The sequence below is a fragment of the Tursiops truncatus genome, chromosome 9, assembly GCF_011762595.2.
Source record: "Tursiops truncatus isolate mTurTru1 chromosome 9, mTurTru1.mat.Y, whole genome shotgun sequence".
In the NCBI taxonomy this organism is placed as follows: domain Eukaryota; kingdom Metazoa; phylum Chordata; class Mammalia; order Artiodactyla; family Delphinidae; genus Tursiops; species Tursiops truncatus.
This window is the reverse complement of record NC_047042.1, coordinates 37080899-37095225: the sequence shown is the minus strand read 5'-3', so window position 1 is coordinate 37095225 and position 14327 is coordinate 37080899. Positions and strand designations below refer to the sequence as shown.

General features: G+C 35.3%; 1 protein-coding gene across 4 annotated transcripts in view; it reads right to left on the bottom strand.

Moving 5' to 3' along the window:
* Positions 1-14327, bottom strand: part of CRPPA (CDP-L-ribitol pyrophosphorylase A) — a 383981-nt gene that overhangs the window by 82355 nt on the left and 287299 nt on the right. The gene's annotated exons all lie outside the window — the stretch shown is intronic.

Sequence of the window (14327 nt, the reverse complement as noted above, 5' to 3'; positions counted from 1 at the left end):
TCAACAACAGACTTTGTTATAAACTGTGAGTACTGGTGTGGAGGAAGAAAACAAAACAAAAAACCTGCTTGTTTTTGAAGTAAAGATCAGGCAGATTTGTGAAAAGAGTTATTTCACAAGTTGCTAAAATGTGATTTTCCCTTTGAAATCATATTTCCCTATGAAATTCTGTTTTTTCTAATTATTTAGGCTTCTTGAAGGTATGAGGGGATGATAATATGAAGGGAAAATGAAATAGGAAACAGAGTTAATATGTTAAATCCTTGGGTTATGAATTGTGCTAGGCTCAAAAAGAGGGATCTGGTAACCAATTTCTACACTTTGGCATCGTCCGTAATGCCATATCCCAACATTCAGTACATCACTGGGACCCACTGTTTCTACCTCCTTAACGTTTCTTGAATCCATATACTCCACTCAAACTGCCACTGCCAGCATAATACCTCTGGCCCTGAATTACCGAAACAATCTCACAGTCTCTCTGAAGTCTGTCCTCTTCTATCCTATTTCCCACACAGCAATGAAAATACTGATTTTAAATAATAAAAATCTGATCACATCATTATCCCTCATAAAATCTTTTGAAGGCTATCTTTAAACTTCAGGATCAAGTATTAACCCTTTACCTGGAAGGTCTTTTATCCTTCCAGCCTCTTCTTACCATTCCCTTAAAATCACTCAGTTCTCCAAGCCATGTAGAACTGTTTAAGATTGCCCAATCTGGGCTTCCCTGGTGGCGCAGTGGTTGAGAGTCCGCCTGCCGATGCAGGGGACACGGGTTCGTGCCCCGGTCCGGGAGGATCCCGTATGCCGTGGAGCGGCTGGGCCCGTGAGCCATGGCTGCTGAGCCTGCACGTCCGGAGCCTGTGCTCCGCGACGGGAGAGGCCACAGCAGTGAGAGGCCTGCGTACTGCCCAAAAAAAAAAAAAAAAGATTGCCCAATCAAGCCATTTTTCAAGGTTCCCTTTGCACCAGCTAATCCCTTTGCCAGAAAAGCTGTCTCACTCCCTCTCCTGGCCTAGCTTACCCTAGTTACTCTGAGGTTCAACTCAGATATCAGTGACTCCTGAAATCTCCCTTGACTGCTGTTCTTCAACCCAATTTGAGTGAGGTGAATCTATACACTTCCATAGCTATGAATTCCTCTAGCACACTGAATTCTTACAGTCTTTTTAGCTGGCCATCTATTCCACCAGATGATCAGTTTCTTGATGTAGAGAATATTTTACCTTTGAATATAAAAAACTTAGTTCAATGCCTAACACATGGTTGCCCTCCATACATTATAACAAATTCAAAGCAAAGGAGGGTTGACAATGATAGACAAATGTTCACCCTTTCAGTCTGACTCATTTGTTAACAATGACCACTATTTGGTTACTTTGTTTACTCCTATTTACATATTTAGCCAGAAGTCTGGCAACAGTACAAAGAAGAATATTATCTTATCAAAGCCTTCCCACTACCACCACGCCTCCACTAGCCCAGGCTTGGGTTTCTCATCTATGATGATAGTAGTAAGAGATCACCTCTGCTTAAACTATTCTTTCCCATCAGTTTCCCTGATTGTGTTCTAAGAGGTGGAACTGGGAAAGATGCACAGGGGCTGTATGGTGGCTACTTTGCCTCTCGTGAGTGAGTTTTAATGACATTTCAATAATGGATTTCAAATGCTGTACCGGTTTCCAGAATATCAAATCACATTAACAAATCATTTAAAAGCCAAATATGTTTGAGCTTAAAATGTGATTCACTTATATAGGAGCAGATATCATTCATGACACACCATTTATAAATACAGAAATAGTATTCTAAAACTAAAATAGTATTCTAAAAACAAACCAACTATAGGTATGTATTTGTCACTCAATAATTAATTAATTACAAGGTTGCAGGGTATGATACACATCTACTCCCAAGTCTCATTAAAATGAGATATACAACAGATGATGATAATTAAGGTTTCCCATTCAAAAATAAACAGAAAAAGGCTATCTGTATAGCCTCTTTGAAACCAGTTTACACTTATAATGAAAGCAGCATGGTAACAAAGAAATGAAGGGGGAAAACCTGTTTAAGATCCTAGGGCTAGAAAAATCACTTTTCTCTATCTTGGAATAAATCTTCCATGCTCATTTTGATTACTCCACAACTTAACATATCTTTAGCTACTAACAAATTTAAGTAAGATTGTTCTTTTAAAGATTACTTTGGCAATTTTTTATAGGCATCATTTGGAAAGACTCGAATTCAGTGAGAAGAACCTATGTTATTCCACTAAATATTTGTTTTCCCTCTCTGCCTGACCTCAATCATTCCATCTTTGAAAAATACGGAATTTTAAGAGCCGATTTAAACAAGATGGTGAGACATACATATACTAACAAAATTCTAGTATGTACAAAAATTAGATAGACAAATAATTTATGGATTTCAAACTCATTTCAAAATTCCATACCTCTATAAAAGTATTGATAACGTAAGTAAAAAATGCAAGGAAATAAATCTTTAAAAAGCATTTCCTGCTGAAAGTGGATTTGCAAAACAGTGTTTTCAATCCTTGATGGAGATAGGGAGTGGAGGGGCACTCCAGGTGGTCGTTTTATTATCAATCATCCATATTTATGCACATGTATATGCATACATTCCTTTGTGTGCTCCAAATATTATATAATAAAAATGTTTAGTGTTAAAACTACGTGAGCAAGGTCAACATGAACACTGAAAAATCATGTTGATGGTATGCACTCTTGATATGCTATCATGAAATGGTATTTACCTCTGTGGTCTCCCTCCTCAAAACCCATAACGCCAGTCTAATCATGAGAAAAAACATCAGACAAACTCCAATAGAGGGACATACTACAATATATCTGACCAGCACTCCTCAAAATTATCAAGTTCATAAAAAACAAGGCTAGTCTGAGAAGCTGTCACAGCCAACTGTTGGAGACATGACAGTTGTCTCCTAAGGAGACATGACAACTAAAGGTAATGTGGTATCCTGGGATAAAAAAAAAATTTTGGTAAAACCAAGGCAATCTGCATAAACTATGGCTTAGTTGTTAATAATAGGGGAAACTGCACAAAGGGCACAAGGGAACTCTGTACAATCCTCTCAATTCTTCTGTGAATCTAAAACACAAAGTGTATTATTTTTCAAGAAAAGATGTGTTTAATCAAGCTCTAGAGTCAGATTGCTGGTATTCAAATACTGGCCTTCACAACTGTCAGATATCTTTGAGCAAATTATCAAAGTTTTATAGTTCTGCGTTTTTCATCTAAAACTGGGGTAACAATAGTATCTACTTTACAGATTTTTCTGTAGGGACTAAACCAGGTAAGACATGTAAATCACAGACACCTAACAAATATTCTATAATAACAGCTGTTAGAATTATTATTTTCACGGAGGGTACTGTTTCAGCCACAACAGAGTAGCTGATAACACCTACTCACCATACATAACCATTAAAGCTGGTAAACTCTATGTAAAAATGTTGTTTGCGGATCTAAGACAGTAACCAATGCATATCTACAGTCCTTGAAAGCAGAGACCATTCATCTCAGATGTCTTGTTGAGAGAATTTTTCGAAACTATAAAGAAGAGAAATAGAGTCCAAGTGAATGATGGTCTCTCTGGATATAAAAGACAGAGATTACAATTTAAAGTTTACAAAGTGGCTCAGATTGCGCGAAAAACATCCCTGCGATGGGAGAGTTGCAAAGAAGTCCTAAAATTCTGCTGAAAATTCCCCTTATGTGGCCAATTCCTAATCGGCACTTGCACAGGTAGACTCCATGGGGCCTAGCAGAGAATAATTTCCGGGAAGCTGGAGCAATGAGCAGAGATTTCAGAAGCTGCACTGCACTTAGAAGATTAGATGTGAGGTAGGCTAGAACAAGGAGACCTTGGTGAAGACCATGCCTATAACCTAGGCATAAAGACAAAACTGAACTAGAACTGCCCTAACAAAGCTTTACAATCTCCAGAAGAGCAAGTTGATTTCCCAGTAACACACATGCTTGCCAGAACAAATTTTAATATTCTTTGGAGGAAGCTAAAATAAACTAGAGCTTTTATAATGCCTTGTAAGTAACAGATGGCATACAATAAAATATTACTTGACAAGTAAAGAACACAAAGCAGCAAAAATAAATAAATAAATAAATAAATAAATAGACTACCCATAAACAAGAGCAAAAAAAAATCAATTTAAACAGACCCAGAAATGATCCATATATTGGAATTACCCTGCAAGGATTTCAAAGAAACTAAGATTAATATATTTAAAAAATAGAGGAAGAGAAGGAAACGTTGATGAAAACTGGAAAATTTTAACATAGAATTGGAATCTCAAATAAAAAAACAATTTTTAGGCTTCCCTGGTGGCGCAGTGGTTGAGAGTCCGCCTGCCGATGCAGGGGACATGGGTTCGGGCCCCGGTCCGGGAAGATCCCACATACCGCGGAGCGGCTGGGCCCGTAAGCCATGGCCGCTGAGCCTGCGCGTCCGGAGCCTGTGCTCCGCAACGGGAGAGGCCAGGACAGTGAGAGGCCCGCGTACCACAAAAAAAAAAAAAAAAATTTTTACAATTTTACAATATAGTACTTGAAATTAAGAATTAATTGATTTAATATGAGATGGGAAGAGCCAGAGACAATATCAGTGACCCTGAAATGAAGTAAAAAAATATCCAAACTGAAGCAAGAGAGAAAAATGGTGAATTACTACCATAATCATCTCATACCTTGTAATCACATTACTATTCCATTTCCCTATTCCTTATCTACTGACACACCCTACCACCATCACCAAGAAACCTGCTTGGAACATTTAGAAAACTACATATGGGTTATGTCAGCAGCTATGTCATCTGGGAATATTTACTCCATAAAACAAACAAAAAATTTGAAAAATGTTAACCCCATCCCTAGAAAACCAATGTGATGTAATGTACAAATATATGTACAGGACTAGACTGTAGGTAATATTGCTACAGCTGCACGTGAGAGAACAAGGGAATTCAGAGCATGGTAAGATCACATGAGACAGGAATTATCCTCAGGGAGACAGAACCAAATGATGAGAGAAAGAGGAAGAAAATACTGTAGAGTCCAGGATGAACAAGAAATATTTTGGGACAAGAAATGGCTGATCCTTAGAGTGACATATCAATGTGATAAAGCTATTGTAGGAAGAGTGGGTACCCAAATTTTCACAATAAAAAATTAAGAAAAAGCACCCAAATTAAATTTATCAGCAGTTTACTCACTATCTGTAACTCCAGCAACATCCATGGCTAGGCTTCAGACAGTAATTACTTGTTATCTTATTGTTCTGTTCACTTGAGAACAATGTCAAATTTTTGAAAAACAATAAAAATTGCACTCTATCTCCTCATAAAAAAAATATAACTTCTAGCTTTAAAATACAACATTCACTCTTTTTCTTGGTTACAGCTGTATTATAAACTAGAAACTGGTCCTAAAGGTAAAAAAAAAAAGGATGTAGTAATCAGGTTTCTTAAATTACTGGGAAGGAAAATATCAAAATGTTAACAAGAGTTATTTTTGGGTGACAGATTTATGGCTATTTTTATTTCATTTTTATGTTTTGCTATATTTTCAAAATTTTCATAATAAACACACTTTATTCTAATAAGAAAAGTAAGTTATTTTAAAACTTAGTTTCAAGACTTTAAATTCAGGGACTAAATTTGATTTGTTATCTCATAAAATCAGTACTTCATAATTGTCTAGATTTCCAGAGAATATCTATCCCCACCAAAAACTTCAAAATCTGTACAAAGAAAACATTTTTGTTTGAATATTGCAATTTTCAATAAAAGATTTCCAAAAGAATCATATTAATAATTCACAAAGTTATAGCTTTTTGCTGATTTAGAGGTTAAGAAAGATATCATGGAAGTTAAGCTAAAAGTAACAACAAAATATGTGTACTTAATTTTATTTAGCATGTTAACAGTTGCTCATTGAGATTTTGAAGGGTTTCTTTTTTTTTTTTTTTGGCGGTACGCGGGCCTCTCAATGTTGTGGCCTCTCCCGTTGCGGAGCACAGGCTGCGGACGCGCAGGCTCAGCGTACATGGCTCACGGGCCCAGCCGCTCCGTGGCATGTGGGATCTTCCCGGACCGGGGCACGAACCTGTGTCCCCTGCATCGGCAGGTGGACTCTCAACCACTGCGCCACCAGGGAAGCCCTGAAGGGTTTCTTACAGTTGGATTTTTTTAAATATCAGGAAGAATACTTTAAAAAAAATCAATATAAAATTGCTATTTAAAATTTTTTATATCCTTGAACTGAATTATTTAGGATTAGAATTCACCATGGGTTTTAAACTTATCATATTTAGCTATTTCTCTATCACTTTGTAATTTCAAGATTAGGATGAAATATGCTATGCTTAGATCGGGGCTTCCCTGGTGACGCAGTGGTTAAGAATCTGCCTGCCAATGCAGGGGACACGGGTTCCATCCCTGGCCCGGGAAGATCCCACAGGCCACGGAGCAATGAAGCCGGTGCGCCACAACTACTGAGCCTGTGAGCCACAACTACTGAAGCCCATGTGCCTAGAGCCCGTGCTATGCAACAGGAGAAGCCACCGCAATGAGAAGCCCGTGTACGGCAAAGAAGAGTAGCTTCCGCGCAGCAAGGAAGACCCAACACAGCCAATAAATAAATTAATTAATTAAAAAAAAAAAAGATGCACGAAAGTTCTATTACCATTATCTTTTAAAAACATAATTTTAAAATTACTCTAGAGTAATTAACTCTTGTCAATGGAATCCTGTACTTTAGGTTTTTTGTATGAGATATATATATATATATATGTATATACATAATTATTATTATTTTTTTTTTGGTTGATGGTAGGTTTCTTTCCCATGGTTCTATCTATCATCTTCCATAGAGTAGTGAAGTCTCGATGCAAAAATTCTCATGGGACCTCTAAGCCTTTGGCAAGCTCTTTGGAAATCAGGGAAAATGGATTTCTTTACTTTCACAGAAGATTGGGAATGAAATGGCACCTCCATTATTCATAGCAGCTTTTCTCCCTGCTCCCCACCATCAACTTCACAATTTGAACAAGTAACGCCTGCAGTTTCAGAAGTAAATGACGAAGAAGTAGCACCTTGCAAGTGTACAAGTGGTCAATTTTCTGTAATGTCATATCCTCAGAATTCCTTACTGATCCACTGTCGCTTTCAGTTTTCTCAAAGGACAACTTTTGGCAAAAACCCAGTTTTGGCAAAACTTGAAGAACTTTTTAAAAGGTATATTTCAAAACATTAAACCCTATCATTGTACTACACAGATATCAGTACTAGAATTAAAGAGGTATAAACAAATTTATGGTATGCTGTTAGAATCAAATTTATGTGGAGTTTGTAGGATCTTGTCTCAAAGAATGGCAGGAAAAGCTATGACATCACTGTTCTCCAAATCTTTATAGACAACCTAAACGGAAATCTTTTGAGATTTTCATCTTCCATACACATCATTCCTAAAGAACACAATGTACTCTCTTAAAAGAAACTCTATAAATTTAAAATATATGTATAAATGTATTATTTAGGCTTTAGATGTCTCAAGAGACTACACAGATCTTTTGGAAGGGTAAACATTACATTGTCTCAGCAAATTCCATACAGAAAGCCTAATTCAAGTTCCATGAATTACAAAACTGTCCTGAAATTCAATTTCCTTATATTTTGGTATTAATATCTTTCTGCCACCCATCCTTGTTTTGGTGGACTCATGCAAAAATTATCTAAATGCCACAAAATTTCAATCACTCTAAACAAATAAAACCTGTATCTATATATGGCCATATATCTATCCATCCATAACACATACAATATACAAAAATCCTAAGCTGTATACTTTAGAAACATTTTAAGTTTTGTTACATTTGTAAGGTAATTAATATCAAAATATTCAAATTATTCAAAATAATTAGAGGCTAAATTTCCTTTCTGTATACATTTTGCTGATATGGAAGCAAAAAAAATCTAATGGTAACACACTGTCCCCTAGTGGAGATGAAAAAAAAAGTTCGTTATTTGTAAATTTCCAAAACTGCAGGAAAAAAGCAGTCACTTACTAATAGTTTGCGAAAAACAAGAGTCCTCTCCAAATGAAAAGTATTTACCTCTTGATCATTTGAGCGAAACAAATGTCTCCTGAAAACCTCGACAACAAAATGCTAGTTAAAATACACTTGACTTTACTTACTAACGGAAGTACCACACAGCACTTTTCGTCTCCTTTATTCTCCGTGCCTAGCACAAGGTCTTGCACGTACTGAAGGTTCTCAGTAAATATTTGTGAAACAAGATAATTAAGAAGAAAGAATTGGTCAAGAAACCCTGAGGGGGCAGCACTGTCACTCTGCTGAATAAGAACAGAGACTAAAGATTAGGAGAGACCCAAACTATGCAGCTCTCAGAGCCAGAGTGCAGTGGGGTAAAACCTGGGCAGCCAAAAGCACCAGACAACTGGCTTGAGAACGCGCATGTCATTATCGTGTCAGTTATTTCTAGATCTGGGACTTGTCACACTGTCATACTTTATTTTCTTACATCATTCATAATATCAATTCTCCCACTTAATAAAGTTGAAAAATCTGTCTCATACACAATGTCTCTTTTAATTAGCAAAAATGTTTTGATCCTATACAACTTATCCAACAGTTACCAAGTCCTGTTAGTTTTCTACTGTGACATTCCTCACCAGCTACACTCTGACCACTCTCAGTCTACATCCTTACCATCCTGTACCTAGATTCCTCAAGGATGTCTTAACTGGCTACTTCTCTCTGCCCATGGCTACTGTTCTAATCTCACTAGAACAACCATTTTCACTGTGTCAAACCCACATTACTTGCAGCACAAACTTCATCTTAGCATTCAGGACTATGCACAGTCAACCTAATCAATCCTTCTGGCCAGTTTCCACTCCTTTACTATACAGAATCCACTTCTGTGGCCATACTGATATAATCACTGTTTTCTCTTCTCCAGTAAAATGGTTTCCCAATAATTGTCTTTCTAATTCACATCAATTTTCAAATACCTGGCTGTGATGACTTATGAAATCTCTTATGAAATCATTTACTTTAGTACACATCAGTAATTTGCATTATCAGAGTTTGCCTCACAATCTCTTACAGTCTTGCTAGGTTTGCATACGTATAGATCCTATTTTCTTAGCTAAATTGTAGACAGTAAAAGGCAACTCTCCCAAATTAAATTCTAAAATCAAATAAAGTACTATACCTATAGTAGGTACTCAGTAAACTAACCAGATTAATCTGCTAGTTACTTCTATAAAGATCTGGCTTTATATATAACTATTAAGACAGCTTTGAAGCATCGATGTTTTTAGATAAAGGATATATCATTATAGAAATAACCCCCTAAAAACAAAAATAAGAGAAAAACTTGTATCTATACTTGGAAACTGAAAAGGTGTGAAAAACTAGAAATTTGTGGTACATGATTCCTCTCCTATGAAAGAAAGCCTGGTCTCAGAGATAAGTGTAGGGACACTGATAAATTTACACTAATATACCCAAGTCAGAAGGATAAAGGCAGACAATGAGGCAGGCATTCTCTTATTTGAGGTGGTTGCATAAGCAGAAAATCTGTATACCAGGTGTTGGTAGGCAATGACTCCTGTTTCCACAATGGGTGAGAAAAGATAGGGTGGACAGAAAGATTATTCAGAAGAGTATCTTCTTGAGTGGATGGCCCAGGCGTTAGTAGAAAAATGTACTGATAATTTCTCTTACAGCATAAAGATTGGTTGAATTTTTCCCATAAACTTACAAACTTAAATCAAGGAAAGATAACTAAAGTAGGCCAAATTCAAACATAACTTCTTGGTAGCAGCATGTGTGTGTGTGGAAAGGGGGGAATTACTATTGAAATAGTTTTGAGCAGTTAAAAAAGAAAAAGATGTCTGGTTAATGACCATTAGACTCTTAAATATTGGTTAGATCGGTAAATAGTTAGTATCCAAAGCTTTCATCTCACATTTCCACAGAAAAATATTTACCATTGTATTAAAAAGTCTATTTCCTTCCAAGAAGAAGACTTTCAATTGCAACTTACAAGAAGAGTTCTATCCTGACCAGAATGGTGCCAATTTTTAAGTGTCTTAACTAGCAGAAAATTAGCCTGACAAAGCTCCCTCCCACAATGAAGAGCAGAGTTCTTTTTCATGGAGAAGGACACATGGTAGAAGATTACCTATAGGGTTTCTTCCTAATAAGAAGGTAGATAAAAATCAGCAGACATGTGAAACAATTTTCTAGGTGGAAAGAACCTTCTGGAATCATTAGAATTAACTATATTTCTCTGAAATGATGTTGCTAAGTGAAAACAAGATTCAAGAAGATACTTTGAACATAGAAGTGGGAACAAAGTAGGAATAATTTTATGTCTCTAGAGATTCATGTAGATATTAAGTAAATGTATTTTAATTAAATATCTCATTGGAAGTGGTATACAACCTACCTATTCTATATAAATTTGACTTAGATAAATGGAAGACAGACTTGAAAATCTCTAGAACTCAGAAGAATAAAAGACTTAAAATAATGAGAAGAGAGTCAAGACATTAATTAAAGAACCAAACTGTATAAGGGAAACTTGGGGAGAAAACACACATAATACAGACGTCATTATAAATATGTAGAAGAAAATTCCCTGAGTTGAAGAAAGACCAGTGTCTGCAGAGACACAGGTATCATTTAGACCCTTGCAAAATTAGTGAAAGAACCCCCCCCAAAAGAAGCCATATTCTGATGATACTTTCAAATTTAAAGATAAAAATTCAACAGGCTCCATCAGGCAATACAGATTATTTTCAATAGGTAAGAATGGCTGATGTGTAACTTCTCTGAAATATTAAATATTAAATAAATAAATATTAAATACCCCAAGAAAATGGGATCTAAGGAAAAGACTGTTACCTAGGAATCCTGGCTGACTGTAAGAAGGACAAAAAAGCAGACATTGTGGGATATGCAAGGGCTCTGAAAGCATACCCATTAGCAGAGTCTTTCTTTTTTTAAAAAAAAAAAAAGTTAACTTATTCAATAACGAAATAAATGAGGAAAAAAATAAGAACAAGACTCCTTTCAATGACTGTATTTCAGGAACTTACCTGATACCAGGATGTAAGTTATATATTAAGATATGAATAGAGAGATGTTTTTTTCCCTTACTGGAATACATAGGTGGGCAAGTCAGACAAACACATAAACACATATATGCATTCACAATAACAAGTTATGAAGAAAACAACAAACCAGTTTAGTATCAAAATGAAACCAGCATTAGAATTTCTAGGCACAAAATAATTTGAACCTATGTAAAAAAATTCTAAATAAACAAACATGGATCCACAGAAATGAGCAGTCTCTTAAACAAGAACAGACTTGAAAAATAAGAAATACAACTTTTACAAATAAAAAACATTACAAATTTAAACCAAAAAAAGCCTCAAAGGATGGATCAAACAACAGATTAGGCACAGCTGAAAAGAAAATTACTGAAACTGAATTGAAGAAATCACTCAGAATTCATATTAGAGAAGACAAGATATGGGAAATATAAAGAGGTTAAGAGATTTGGCAGACATGATAAGAATGTTTAATATATATTTAATCAGAATCCCAGAAAGGGGGATAGAGACAATGGGGAAAAATAATATTGCTTAAAAAAGTCCAGAATTTGTAGCACACAGGAATTCATTCATAAAGTAAACCCAATGAATTCTGAAGTGGATAAAAAGGAAACTCAACAAGTAGACAAATTTCAGGGAAACCATGGAACACTAAACATAAAGACATGATCCTAAAGCAACTAGAGAGAACAAACCAACAGAGGACCAACAGTTACCTTGACAACACTTTTTCTCACAGAAATAATGGTGGCAAGAACACACTGGCATATCTGCAAACTGCTAAGAAAAAAAGCCAAAAAAAAAACAAAAACAAAAACAAAAAAAACCCTAACTCCCTCCAAAAAAACCTATCAACCTAAAGTGCTTATACCTCCTACCCACAAACATTATTTATCAAAAATGAAAACAGAAGATGGGCTCCCTCAGATAAACAAAACGTAAAATTTTATTCCTAAAAATACTCTGGCACTAAGGGATGTACCTCAGATGGAAGAAAGATAATTTCAGAAAGACAATCTAATAAGTCAGGAAGGCATGGAATATAAAGAAGTAGCTTTAAAATGAGTATACAAATCTAAAACAAGAAGTGTCTTAAGAAAAAAAGGTAACGTACTATTTTTGAAATATTTTGTAAGCCTGAAATTGTTTCAAAAATTTCAAGATTAATAACAGAGAAAAAAACTAATGAAAACAAAAATCTTAATTAAACAGTTAAGAAAAAACATGAGAAAAGTAGAACACACAGAAAGCAAAAAATAAGGTGAGAGTAACCACTCCAAATACTTTTTTTAATTTGAATAAATGTAAATGACTAACTAAGCCCATGGGTAAAAACACAAAGATTGTCATGTTGGATTGAAAACTAAACACAGCTACATGGCCTTTATAATAGCTACACATAAAATACAAGGACGCAAAAGGCTGAGAGTCAAGTGACTGAGAAGGATAGATCAGAGAGGCACTAACCCAAAGAAAGCTCGGTTCACTGTATTCAGTATATTCACTATAAAAATACAGACTTTAAGACAAAAAGCAGTATTACAGATAGAGGGTCACTACAAAAGTTATAAAAAGTTTCCTTTACCAGAAGCACTTTTGGATATTGGGGGAAATTACAAACTCCATTTTGGATAAATCTGAGATTTGAGGGAGACATCCAAGACAAAATATCAAATAGGCAGTTATGAGTATAGAACACAGAAAATAGTCATTTTCAAATGAAGGGTATTTAAAACCATATGAGTGGGTGAGAATTCTGGGGGATCACACAGGACAGTGCTCTAAGAATCTGCGGCATTTAGGCATCTAAGAGACGTAAAGAAGCTGGCAAAGAGTCTGAGAAGGAGCAGACATACTTTGTAGGAAGAAATCAGGAGTGTGATATTTACAGAACCTGAGATAAAAGGGTCATAAAGAAGAAAATGATACCTATTTGTCCATCAATATTTACAGATTGTTATAGAAAAAAATCACTCAGTTATACAGAGAGAAGGATAATTATTTTAATGGATTATAAAGCAAAGCAATGCTTAATTAATAATTATTCTTCAAAGAAGGATTTTTTAAAAATATGTAAACTACATCACAAAATGTTGGAATATGAAGAGGGCTGAAAGTCATACTGAATTTCTTATTTTACACAGTCAAGCCAATATATATTAAATCATCAATGATTTTAAGTTAACAAGCAAGAGAAAACGTAGATATGCATATAAAACTCAAAAAACAATCAGTAGTAGTATGAAACAGGATATCACCTTACAAAACCACTAGGGGGAAAAAAAAAGCAAAGAAAATATCACACATCCTATGAGGTAAATTCCATTAACTAGAAATTTAAAACCAAGGCAGCTTGAGTAACTTGTCCAAAGTCACACAGATAATGACTGAAAAATACAGACTTGAAATCAGGATCAGAATATAGAGAGTCCAAGCACTTAACAACTTTAGGGATAATCTTATCCAAGAAAACATGCTTCTGAATGACTCAAGTTTAAACTCATTAATTTTTTTGCTCAGTTTAATATCAACTTAAAAATATAATCCCTCCTGCAGTTTTTTAATGACTCAGCAGCAATAAGTTGGACGTGTGGTGTAACACACAGCATGGTATGCATGCCCAGCCCCCAAAACAGCAAAATAAGTAAATAAATAAAAACAACCAAATTAATTTATGTTTCACGATGTGAATATAAACTGATGAGAGAATTAAATCTCTTGGGTCAATAACAATAAAAAGTCTAACTTGGAAATTGAAACACTGATTCCGGAGTTTGTGACATCCAGACAAAAGGTAGAAGCCAGCATTTTTCAGTGAATATTGATGGAGGAATAAAAAAGGAGTTCTGTAAAACAGATGTAGGGGACATAACACAAATATTTATTGAGTCAAATGTCACTTTCTCTTATAGTTTATGTTGTCACACATATACATTGCAAAGGTAAGCAGGAAGCCTTGTCAATTTCAGTAACTATCACGCCATAAAATGATAAGCCATAGGGAACAACATATACCAGAGTCAAATTGCTAAAGCAAAGGCAAAAATTAAAGTTTAAACCAAAACATACATTGATTTGACCGTCATGGTTGGTTGGGTTTGGCATGATCC